A 10,975-nucleotide genomic window follows, 5' to 3' on the forward strand; every position below is an offset into this window, starting at 1 on the left:
CAATGGAAACATTCCAAGCAAGAAGAGAATGGCAAGAAATATTCCAAGTAATGAGAAACAGAGGCCTACAACCAAGGCTACTGTACCCAGCAAGGCTCTCAATCAAGATAGAAGGCCAAATAAAGAGCTTCCAAGACAAAAGAAGTCTAAAGGAATATGTCTCCACCAAACCAGCTCTACAAGAATTACTGAAATGGCTGCTAGGAAAGGAAGGAAAAGAAAGAGATGGAGAGGAACACAGGTACATAAATGGCAATGAATAAGTACCTTTCAATAATAACCTTAAACGTAAATGGATTAAATGCACCAATTAAAAGACATAGAATAGCTGAATGGATAAGAAAGCATGGCCCACACATATGCTGCCTACAAGAGACCCACCTCAGGTCAAAAGACCACCACAGACTAAAAGTGAAAGGATGGAAACAAATTTTCCAAGCAAATGGACAAGAAAAAAAAGCCGGGGTAGCAATTCTCATATCAGACAAAATAGAGTTCAAAAACAGGGCCATAAAGAGAGATCCAGAAGGTCAGTTCATAATACTCAAGGGAAGAATCCACCAAGAAGACATTAACATCATAAATATATATAATCCAACATAGGAGCACCCAAATATATAAAGAAAATCCTAGAGGACCTCAAGAAAGATATTGACAGCAACACAATTATAGTAGGGGATTTTAACGCCCCACCGTCAAAAATTGACAAATCTTCCAAACAAAATATCAACAAAGATATTGCAGCATTAAACGACACCCTAGATGAAATGGACCTCATTGATATATATAGAGCCCTCCATCCCAAAGAAGCTAAATACACATTCTTTTCAAATGCACATGGAACATTTTCAAAGATACACCACCTGATAGGACACAAAACGAGTCTCAACAAATTCAAGAAAATTGAAATCATACCAAGCATTATCTCTGATCACAAGGGACTGAAATTGGAAACCAACCCCACAGGAAAAAACCCAAAACACACAAAAGCATGGAGACTGAATGGTATGCTATTAAACAATGAATAGGTCAAGATTGAAATTAGGGAAGAAATCAAAAAACTTCTGAAAAGCTTCTGAAGCTTCCCTAGAGCAAGGGACATAAAGGAAAGAATAAACAAATGGGATCTCATGAAAATTAAAAGCTTCTGTGTGGCTAAGGAAAGCGGTATCAAGATAAAAAGAAAAGCAACAGCTTGGGAAAACATATTTGCCAATGATACCTCAGACAAGGGTTTAATCTCCAAAATATACAAAGAACTCACATGACTCCACTCAAACAAGGCGAGCAACCCAATTAAAAAATGGGCAAAGGACTTGAACAGACATTTCTCCAAGGAGGACATACAGAGGATCCAGGGGCACATGAAAAGGTGCTCGATATCACTAGTTATCAGAGAGATGCAAATTAAAACCACAATGAGATACCCCTTTACACCAGTCAGAATGGCCATCATAAACAAAGAAACAAACAACAAGTGCTGGAGAGGTTGTGGGGAAAAGGGGACCCTAGTTCACTGTTGGTGGGATCACAGACTGGTACAACAACTATGGAAAACAGTATGGAATTTTCTCAGAAAAATAAAAATGAATGTGCCTTTTGACTCAGCAATTCCACTGTTAGGAGTATATCCTAAGAACCCTGAAACACCAATCCAAAAGAATCTATGCACCCCGATGTTCATAGCAGCACAATTTATGATAGCCAAGAGTTGGAAGCAACATAGAGGCCCATCGGTCAATTACTGGATCAAAAAACTATGGTACGTTTACACAATGGAATTCTATGCTGCAGAAAGGAAGAAAAAACTCCTACCCTTTGCAACATCATGGATGGAACTGGAAAGCATTATGCTGAGCGAAATAAGCCAGGTGGTGAAATACAAATACCATATGATATCACTGTTAACAGGAATCTAATCAACAAAACAAACAAGCAAGCAAAATATGACCATGACACTCAAATACGGAACAGGCTGCCAGGAACCAGAGGGGAGAGGGGAGAGAATCATAGGGGAAAAGGGGATGGACTCACATGAACAAGTATAAAGGACACATGGACACTGACTACGGTGGGGGCAGAAATGAGAGGGAGGTGGGGAGCAGTGGGGGGAGGAGCAGGGCTGGGAATATAAGACAGAAAACTGTACTTGAGCAAGAATTAAATAAAAATAAAAAATTAAAAAAAGGAAAATTTTTTGAAAGTACCTATCAATAATAACCTTAAATGCAAATAGATTAAATACTTCAGTCAAAAGATATAGGGTTGCTGATGGGTAAGAAAACATGACCCACACATATGCTGCCTACAAGAGACCAACCTCAGAACAAAAGCTCTACACAGACTGAAAGTGAAGGGCTGGAAACAAACATTCCAAGAAAATGGACAAGAAAAAAAGCTGTGGTAGCAACACATATATGAAGAAATAGACCTCAAAACAAATTCCATGAAAGAGACCCAGAAGGACACTTTGTAACACTCAAGAGAAGAATTCATCAAGGAGACATAAACATTATAAATACATATACACCCAAAATAGTAGCACCCAAATACATAAGGAAAATTTTGGAGTGCTTCAAGGAGGATATAGACAGCAACAGTTAAACTAGGGATTTTAACACACCACTGTCAACAATGGATAGATCTTCCAAACAAAATATCAACAAGGACATTGCGGCATTGAACAATGTGCTAGACAAAATGGACTTAACTGATACATACATATATATATATATATATATATATATATATATATATATATATATAGAGAGAGAGAGAGAGAGAGAGAGAGAGAGAGAAACTTTCACCCCAAAGAAGCAAAATACACATTCTTTTCAAATGCACATGGAACATTTTCAAAGATAGACCACTGATAGGATGCAAAACAAGCCTCAAATATTCAAGAACATTGAAATCATAGAAAGAATCTTCTCAGAACAAAAGGGCCTGAAACCAGAAATCAACCTGAAGGGAAGAAAAACTCAAAAACACTCAAACTCATGGAGATTGAATAGCATGTTATTAAACAATGAATAGGTTAAGAATGATATCGAGAAACAGATAAAAAATTTTCTGGAAACAAATGATAATGAACTCACAACAACCCAAAACTTATGGGACACAGTGAAGGCAGTCCTGAGAGGTAAGTTCATAGTGATACTGGCTTACCTAAAAAAGATAGAAACATTTGAAACAAACAACTTAATCCTACATCTCCAAGAACATGAGAAACAAGGACAAAGACAGCCCAGAGCAAGTGGAAGGAAGGAAATAACCAGGACCAGAGAAGAATTAAGCAACATAGAGACTAAAAAAAAAAAAAATTCTAAGGATCAATAAATCCAGGAGCTGGTTCTTTGAAAAGATGAACACAATTGACAAGTCTGTAAGCAGGCTCATCAAGAAAAAAAGAGAGAGGACCCAAATAAACATAATTAGAAACAAGAGAAGAGAAATTATAGCAGACACCGGGTAAATACAAAGGATTGTAAGAAAGTACTATGAAAAACTGTATGCCAAGAAATTTGAAAACCTAGGAGAAATGTACACATTTCTAGAAAAAATATGATCTTCCAAAACTGAATGAAGAATCAGAAAGCCTGAACAGACCAGTAACAGCTCACAAAATTGAAGCATTATTCAAAAAACTCCAAGCACACAAAAGTCCTAAACTGGATAATTTCACAGGAGAATTTAAAATACATTTAAGGAAGAATTAACCCCTATCCTTCACAGACTGTTCCAAAAAATCCAAGAGTGAAGACTCCCAAACTCTTCTTACGAAGCCAGCATCATCCTAATTCCAAAACCAGATAGACAACAAAGAAAGAAAACTACAGGCCACTAATGCTGATGAACATAGACACTAAAATCCTCAACAAAATATTGGCAAACCGCATCCAGCAATACATTAAAAAGATCGTACACCCAGATAAATGGGATTCATCACAGGATGCAAGGATGGTACAATATTCACAAATCAATAAATGTAATACATCACATAAACAAAAGGAATTATAAAAATCACATGATCTTATCAATAGATGCACAAAAGCATTTGATAAAGTACAGCATCCATTTATAATAAAAACACTTAGCAGAGTGGTAACAGAGGAAACATTCCTCAACATAATAAAGGCCCTATGTGAGAGGCCTACAGCCAACATCATACTCAATGGACAAAAACTTACAGCTTTCCCACTAAAATCAGGAACAAGACAAGTATGTCCACTCTCACCACTCTTATTAAACCTAGTATTGGAAGTCCTACCCACAGCGATCAGAGAACAAAAAGAACTAAAAGGCATCCAAATTGGAAAGGAGAAAGCAAAACTGTAATTGTTCGCAGATGACATGATAGTGTACATAAAAATCCCTACAGACTTCACCAAAAAATTACTAGGTGAATTTGGTAAATTTGGCAAAACAGCAGGATACAAAGTCAATATACAGAAATCAAAGGCATTTTTGTATACTAACAATGAAATAGCAGAAACAGAAATCGGGGGACAATTTTAGTTTGATATAGCAATGAGAAAAATAAAATACCTTGGAATAAACCAAACAAGAAGGTCAAAGAACTGCACTCAGAAAACTACACAACATTGAAGAAGGAAATTAAGGAAGACAGAAAAATAAATGGAAGCATATACCATGTCCATGGATTGGAGTAATTAACAACATCAAAATGTCTATAGTACCCAAAGCAATTTATAGGTTGGAGTTGGTCTTTGTGAGTAACGCAAAGCCTTTAAAACCCCATGAAATGCAAACCTTATTAAAATACCAATGACATATTTCACAGATATAGAACACTTCAAAAATTTATATGAAACCATAAATGATGCTGAATAGCTGCAGCAATTTTGAGAAAGAAGATCAAAGTAGGTGGGATTGCCATACCCGACATCAAACTATATTACAAGGCCATGGTAATCAAAACAGCCTGGTACTGTCATTGTAACAGACACATATATCAATAGAACAGAATGGAGAGCCTGGAAATAAACCCAAGTTTCTATGGCCAATTATTATTCAACAAAGGGATCAGTAACATAAAATGGACTCAAAGTAACCTCTTCAACAAATGGTGTGGGAGATTTGGACAGCTACATGCAAGAAAATAAAACTCGCACCAACTTATACCATGCACAAAAGTAAACTCAAAATGGATAAAAGACTTAAATATAAGTCATGATACCATAAAAGTCCTAGAGGAGAAGATAAGCAGGAAAATCTCCGATATTCCATGTAGCAATATTTTCACTGATATGTCCCCTAGAGCAAGGAACATAGAGGAAAGAATAAACAAATGTGACTTCTTCAAAATAAAAATTTTTGTGTGGCTAAAGAAAACATTATCAAAATGCAAAAGGAACCAACTGTATGGAGAAAATATACTTGTCAATGATGTCTTGGACAAGGGTTTGATATCCAAAATATATAAAGAACTCACATAACTCCACACCAGGAAGACTAACAATCCAATTTTAAAAAATGGGCAAAGGCCCTAAACAGACACTTCTCCAAGGAGGACATACACAGGACCAAGGCATACAAAAGAATGCTCAGCATCACTAGCCATCAGAGAGATGCAAATTAAAACCACAATGAGATTCCACTTCACACAGGTCAGAATGACCATCATAAACAAATCAACAAACAGTAAGTGCTGGCAGGGTTTTGGAGAAAAGGGAACCCTAGTGCACTGTTGGTGGGAATGCAAACTGATGCAGCCTCTGTTAAAAAAGTATGGAATTTCCTCCAGAAACTAGAAATGGAATTGCTTTTTGACCCAGCAGTTCCACTGCTGGGTTTATACCCTAAGAATCCTGAAACACTAATTCAAAAGAACCTATGCACTTCAATGTTCATAACAACACAATTTACAATAGCCAAGTGCTGGGAGTAGCCTAGGTGCCCATCAGTAAATGAGTGGATCAATAAACTATGGTACATTTTCACAACGAATACACAGCAGAAAGAATGAAGGAGCTATTACCCTTCTCAACAACATGGGTGGAACTGGAAGGTATTACACTAAGTGAAGTAAGCCAAGCAGTGAAAGACAAATACCATATGATCTCACATATAAGTGGAACCTATTAACAAAACTGGCAAGGAAAATATAGCCAGAGACATTGAAATTGACAACAAAATGACAGTAACCAGAGGGGAGGGGAGAAGAAAATAGGGTGGGAAGGAGGGGAAAGGGACATAAATGAACATGAGTGAGGGACCCATGGACACAGCCAAGGGGTGGGATTGATGGTGAGAGGTGGGCATGGGTAGTACAGGGGAAAGTGGTGGTGGGAAAATGGAAACAACTGTATTTGAACATCAATTTTTTTAAAGGAAAAAAGAAAAATGTATTAAAATAAATAATTTTTTAAAAGAAAAAGGACCTTGCACCTCAGTTGCACTGGTCAAAATTCACATTGAGCCATTGTTACTCACAAAGACCAACTCCAATGTTTAACATTGAGTTAAGATTATGGTACAGGTACTGACATAGATGGCTTGTCTGTTAAATCCTTATTTGAGCCCAGGATAGTGATTTGAAGCTGAAATTAAAGTATCATCTGATTATCATTTGACACATGTCAAATTGTTGAGCTTAGAATAACATTTTGCAATAGGAAACCTGGCAAAATCTCAATGACTGCTATTCTCTATCAGTCCACTTCAGGCACCCCATACGGTGCACACTATTATTTTGGCCTTATCATTAGCTTACAATGGATGAGGATCCATGATAATAGGTAAGGTTCTTATTCATTAATTTTTAAAAATAAACACCAGTTATTCAGCCCTCTTTTCTGTGACACACTACTCCTACGTGGAGCTTATGACTTTAAATTTTTATGTGGTGGAACTGTTGAGGTCCCAAGGAACACCTCACCCTTTTGGCTAAGAGTGAAGTCTTTCCTGAATGGAAAAGGTCATGCTCTGGTAAAGGAAGTGGAAAGTTGTGAATTTACCATTGTGCCACATTGGCCTAATGAAAGATACTCATGGATGAGGCAGATAGGGAACAGTGATGCAAGTGGGACAGCTGGTACCTACGGTCAGGCTTCACAGCTCATGTAAGGAGTCTGGCAAACTTGGGGTTTTTTGTTGAATGAGTCAACAAATTTTTTTACAACCCAGTGCTTGAAAAAAAATGTGTGTTATGGATTAAATAAAATAAAATATTTTGAAAGTTTTTAAGAGCTGTTCAATTCGCTTGAATAGTTGTATAATGTAATATGTGGACCTTTCAGCAAAGTTAACACCACTATACAGAATCATACAATTAATTTTTAAATATACCAGATGAATAAAAATTATAAAATAACAATAAACATCTATGTAATCAGCATAGATGATTACAAATAAAAATTTAACAAATTTTTAACAAATAAAAATTACCTTTCCTTAAAATTTTTAGATTATACTTGCTGACTTCAACAAAATATAGCCAAAGTCCCTGTGACCAGTATTTGAAAGTTTTCCCTACATCCAGATGTAACAACTACACTGAATTTGGTGCTTACCATTCCAATGCATTCTTTTTATACTTTTGCTGTGATTGATTGTGATGCATGGTTTTAAATTTTAAAGTAGTATGTTATACCTATTCCCTCGTAACTTTCTTTTGCACAATATTATGTTTAAAAATTCATTCACATTTGTTCATGGTGCTTTAGTTTGTTTTCTTTTGGCAGATGGAGGGAAAATGAACTTTATTGAGTTTATCCCCAGGGTGGAAACAATGTCTATACAAAACCAAATGTTTGTTACTGTAACTTTTGCATGACAATTAAAATCCAGTTTGTTCGTTTTTTTTAAGATTCATTTATCTTTAGACAAAGGGGAAAGGAGGGAGAAAGGGAGAGATACAGGAATGTTCCCTCTAGTGGGCCCACCTAATGGGAGGGACCTGGCTCAAAACCCAGGCATGTTCCCTAAACTGGGATTTGAACCGGTGACCCTTTGATTCACAGGCCAGCACTCAATCCACTGAGCCACACCAGCCAGGGCCCAAACAGTTTTTTAAAAACAGTGAACTCATTTGCTACAGTGAACAGTGAACTCAGTCAAAACCTATAATTTCAGAATCAATAGCTTCTTTGAAGCCACAGTAACACTAAAATATGGTTGACTTGAATGCAGAAATTTGGTTAGTTGGAAAGCTAATTAAACTTTCAACTTGCTCAAACAGAATTATAAAAAGGCAAAATTGTGTTTTTCAGAGATACAGTCCACTAGAATCATCAACACTGGACAGCTGTTGGAGTATTTAGAGTCCCGAGGTAATAAGAAATCCTGGCATCCTTTGGACAGTCTTATATTGTTCTTTCTTCCAAGAGATTTGTGAATGTGTGGAATGACACCACCACCAGCAACTGTAGCCTCGATGAGACAGTCCAATTCTTCATCTCCACAAAAAGCAAGTAGCAAATGAGGACAGGTAATACATTTTACCTTTAAGTCTTTTGATGTATGTCCTGCCAATTAAAGTACCTCTATGGTGCCCTGGCTGGTATAGCTCAGTGGATTGAGCACAGGCCTGCGAACCAGACGATCGCGGTTCGATTCCCAGTCAGGGCACATGCCTGGGTTGCAGGCCAGTTTCCCGCAGGGGCCAGTTCCCTGCAGGGGATGCACGAGAAGCAACCATACATTGATGTTTCCTTCCTCTCTCCTTCCCTTCCCCTCTAAAGATAAATAAATAAAATATTTAAAGTACCTCTATGGTGAGGCACTCTAGAATGGCTGCACTGTAAACAGCAGCAGTGGTGCCTGCATGTCCCTGACTGATCATCCTAGATTTCAGGTGCAGATGAATACAGCCCACCAGAAAATGTAAATCAAATGTAAATCAACTCTCTAGGAGTAGGGAAATCACCTTTGTCTTAGCCTTTCCAGAGTCTTTCCTAGACTTACCACCAGCCATTTCAAGTTCTGTGGAGGCTCAAACAAGCAAGGCAGAGAAAGGACTAGTCAATTACACACCCAGCATAATCCCACTGCCTGTTCTGATGCACCATGATTCAAATTGCGTCTAATTTGTTTTCACTACTGTATAATATTTCTCTATATGAATAAACTACAGTGGTGGATATTTGAGCTTTTTCCTTTGTTTTGCTTTCTTTACATAAAAGAAGGCAGAAATGTACATCTCCTTGAGTACATATTCAAAGAGATTTTTAGTCCCTCTGCCTAAAAACAGAATTCCACTGTTATCAGGTGGAGGCCTCATCAAGAGTACCCGATATTATAAAATCATTTTCCAGTTGATTTAATTTTCACTACTGTTGCCTCATCTCCAGCCAGCACCTGATATTGTCAGACTTCCACTTTTGCCAATCTGCTTCATGTGAAACAAACTCTTACTGTGGTTTTAATTTGTATTTCTTTGATTTTTTTATTAGTTTACTGGGAATTTGGTTTTCCTTTCCTATGAGTTACTTGTCAACTCCTCAGCCCAGTTTTTAATTGAGTTATTTGTCTTTTCAATTTTAATTTATGAAAAATCTACATAGATTTATTCTTTATTATAATACAAGTATATATTACAAATATCTTCTTCCAATCTATGATGAAACTTTACTTTTTTAGGGAATTTTTTAAGTAAACAAAAAATATTTTACTTTAATATAGTTAAATTTACCAATATTATCTTTTACAGTTTGTCTTTTTTGTGTCTTCAAACAAGGTGCAAAGTGGTGTAGCTAAGGTATACTATCATTTCTGTGAAAGGTGGGTGGGGAAGAAGATAAATTGTATTTTGTATACATATGAAGAAAATTTGAAAGAATGTAAAGAAGCTATTAACTGTAGCTATTTGGAGTAGAGGGTAGTGGTGCAGTGTTTGTGCGGGGGCAGAACAAAGTGGACAATCGAGGAACACATAAATAAATCTAGTTACAACCTAGTAACTAGATTACAATTTAGGAACAAATAAATGAGGTCAGAAGTAAGACTTTCTTTTCAACAAATGGGCAGGGCGAGCACTGTCCTGCTAGAAATTTCTCTCACCAGTTGTTGCAAAATGATACTTACTTAGACTGAGACTGGGAAGTTTTTGGATTTTATTGCCAGGCTTAAAGTCCTGCCAGTTATCTTTGTGGTCTCAGGATACCATGAGAGGATTCCTGTACATTTCCAGTAGGTCTGAAATTCAAGGAAAATGTGGATTGTTTGTTGATCCCAATGTCTAAGGAAAAACAGAGATCAATAGCAAGCAGCTGTTTAAATGGATAGGCATGATATTTCTTTATTGTGATAGGCATGGCTTTAAAACAGGGATTTTATTAATAGCTTGACTTCATTAGACCTGTTGAGCCCAAGAAGGACTCCTTTGATTAACTTGGCCCAAATTTATAGTCAGAGCCTAGCAACCATTGTTTACAGCAGGCCACTCACACAATCTGCATCTCAGGGGAAAACCACAAACTGGGCTACTAAGCCTCCTGCATTGTGATCCTTCAGTTTGAACCAACCCTTATAAAAGAGCTCCTGGAATTGTATTTCTATCAACGGGCTGAGATGAGCCCTCTCCAATTGGAGCTGTGCATCTATATCCACATTTGCATCTTTACTGACCAAAGTGGCTCCATAATGACCACCAGGACATATGATTCCAACCAATCAGGACAGTTCAATTTGGACAAATCAAACTGCAAATTCGAATTCTTCATTTGTATAAAAATGGACCAGTCAGGGACCAAGGCAAGTCCTTTCTTTTCATAAGAGAGCCTTCCCCATTGTCTTGAGGGAGCTTACATTTAGTTTCCACTGCAGGCTGCATCTCCCCATTTTGCAAACTGTTCATCTGAATAAAGTCTCTCTTTTATTATACCCGAGGTTAGGGATTTGTGTTGATGGCCACAACCTTTTATTGACACACCCCTCTCCACAAAGCTTGAGCAATGTCTTCTGGGAATGCAACTTGATTTGACCTATCCAGTCAGGCCTCTGAATAACTTGC

General features: G+C 37.2%; 1 pseudogene; it reads right to left on the reverse strand.

The window, feature by feature from the left end:
- Positions 1-8,205: 8,205 nt before the first annotated feature.
- Positions 8,206-8,938, reverse strand: LOC118996405 (histone H2A.Z-like; annotated as a pseudogene).
- Between the last annotated feature and the right edge of the window lie 2,037 nt (positions 8,939-10,975).

The sequence above is a fragment of the Sturnira hondurensis genome, unplaced genomic scaffold (assembly GCF_014824575.4).
Source record: "Sturnira hondurensis isolate 20B ecotype Veracruz unplaced genomic scaffold, ASM1482457v3 Scaffold0011299, whole genome shotgun sequence".
In the NCBI taxonomy this organism is placed as follows: Eukaryota; Metazoa; Chordata; class Mammalia; order Chiroptera; family Phyllostomidae; genus Sturnira; species Sturnira hondurensis.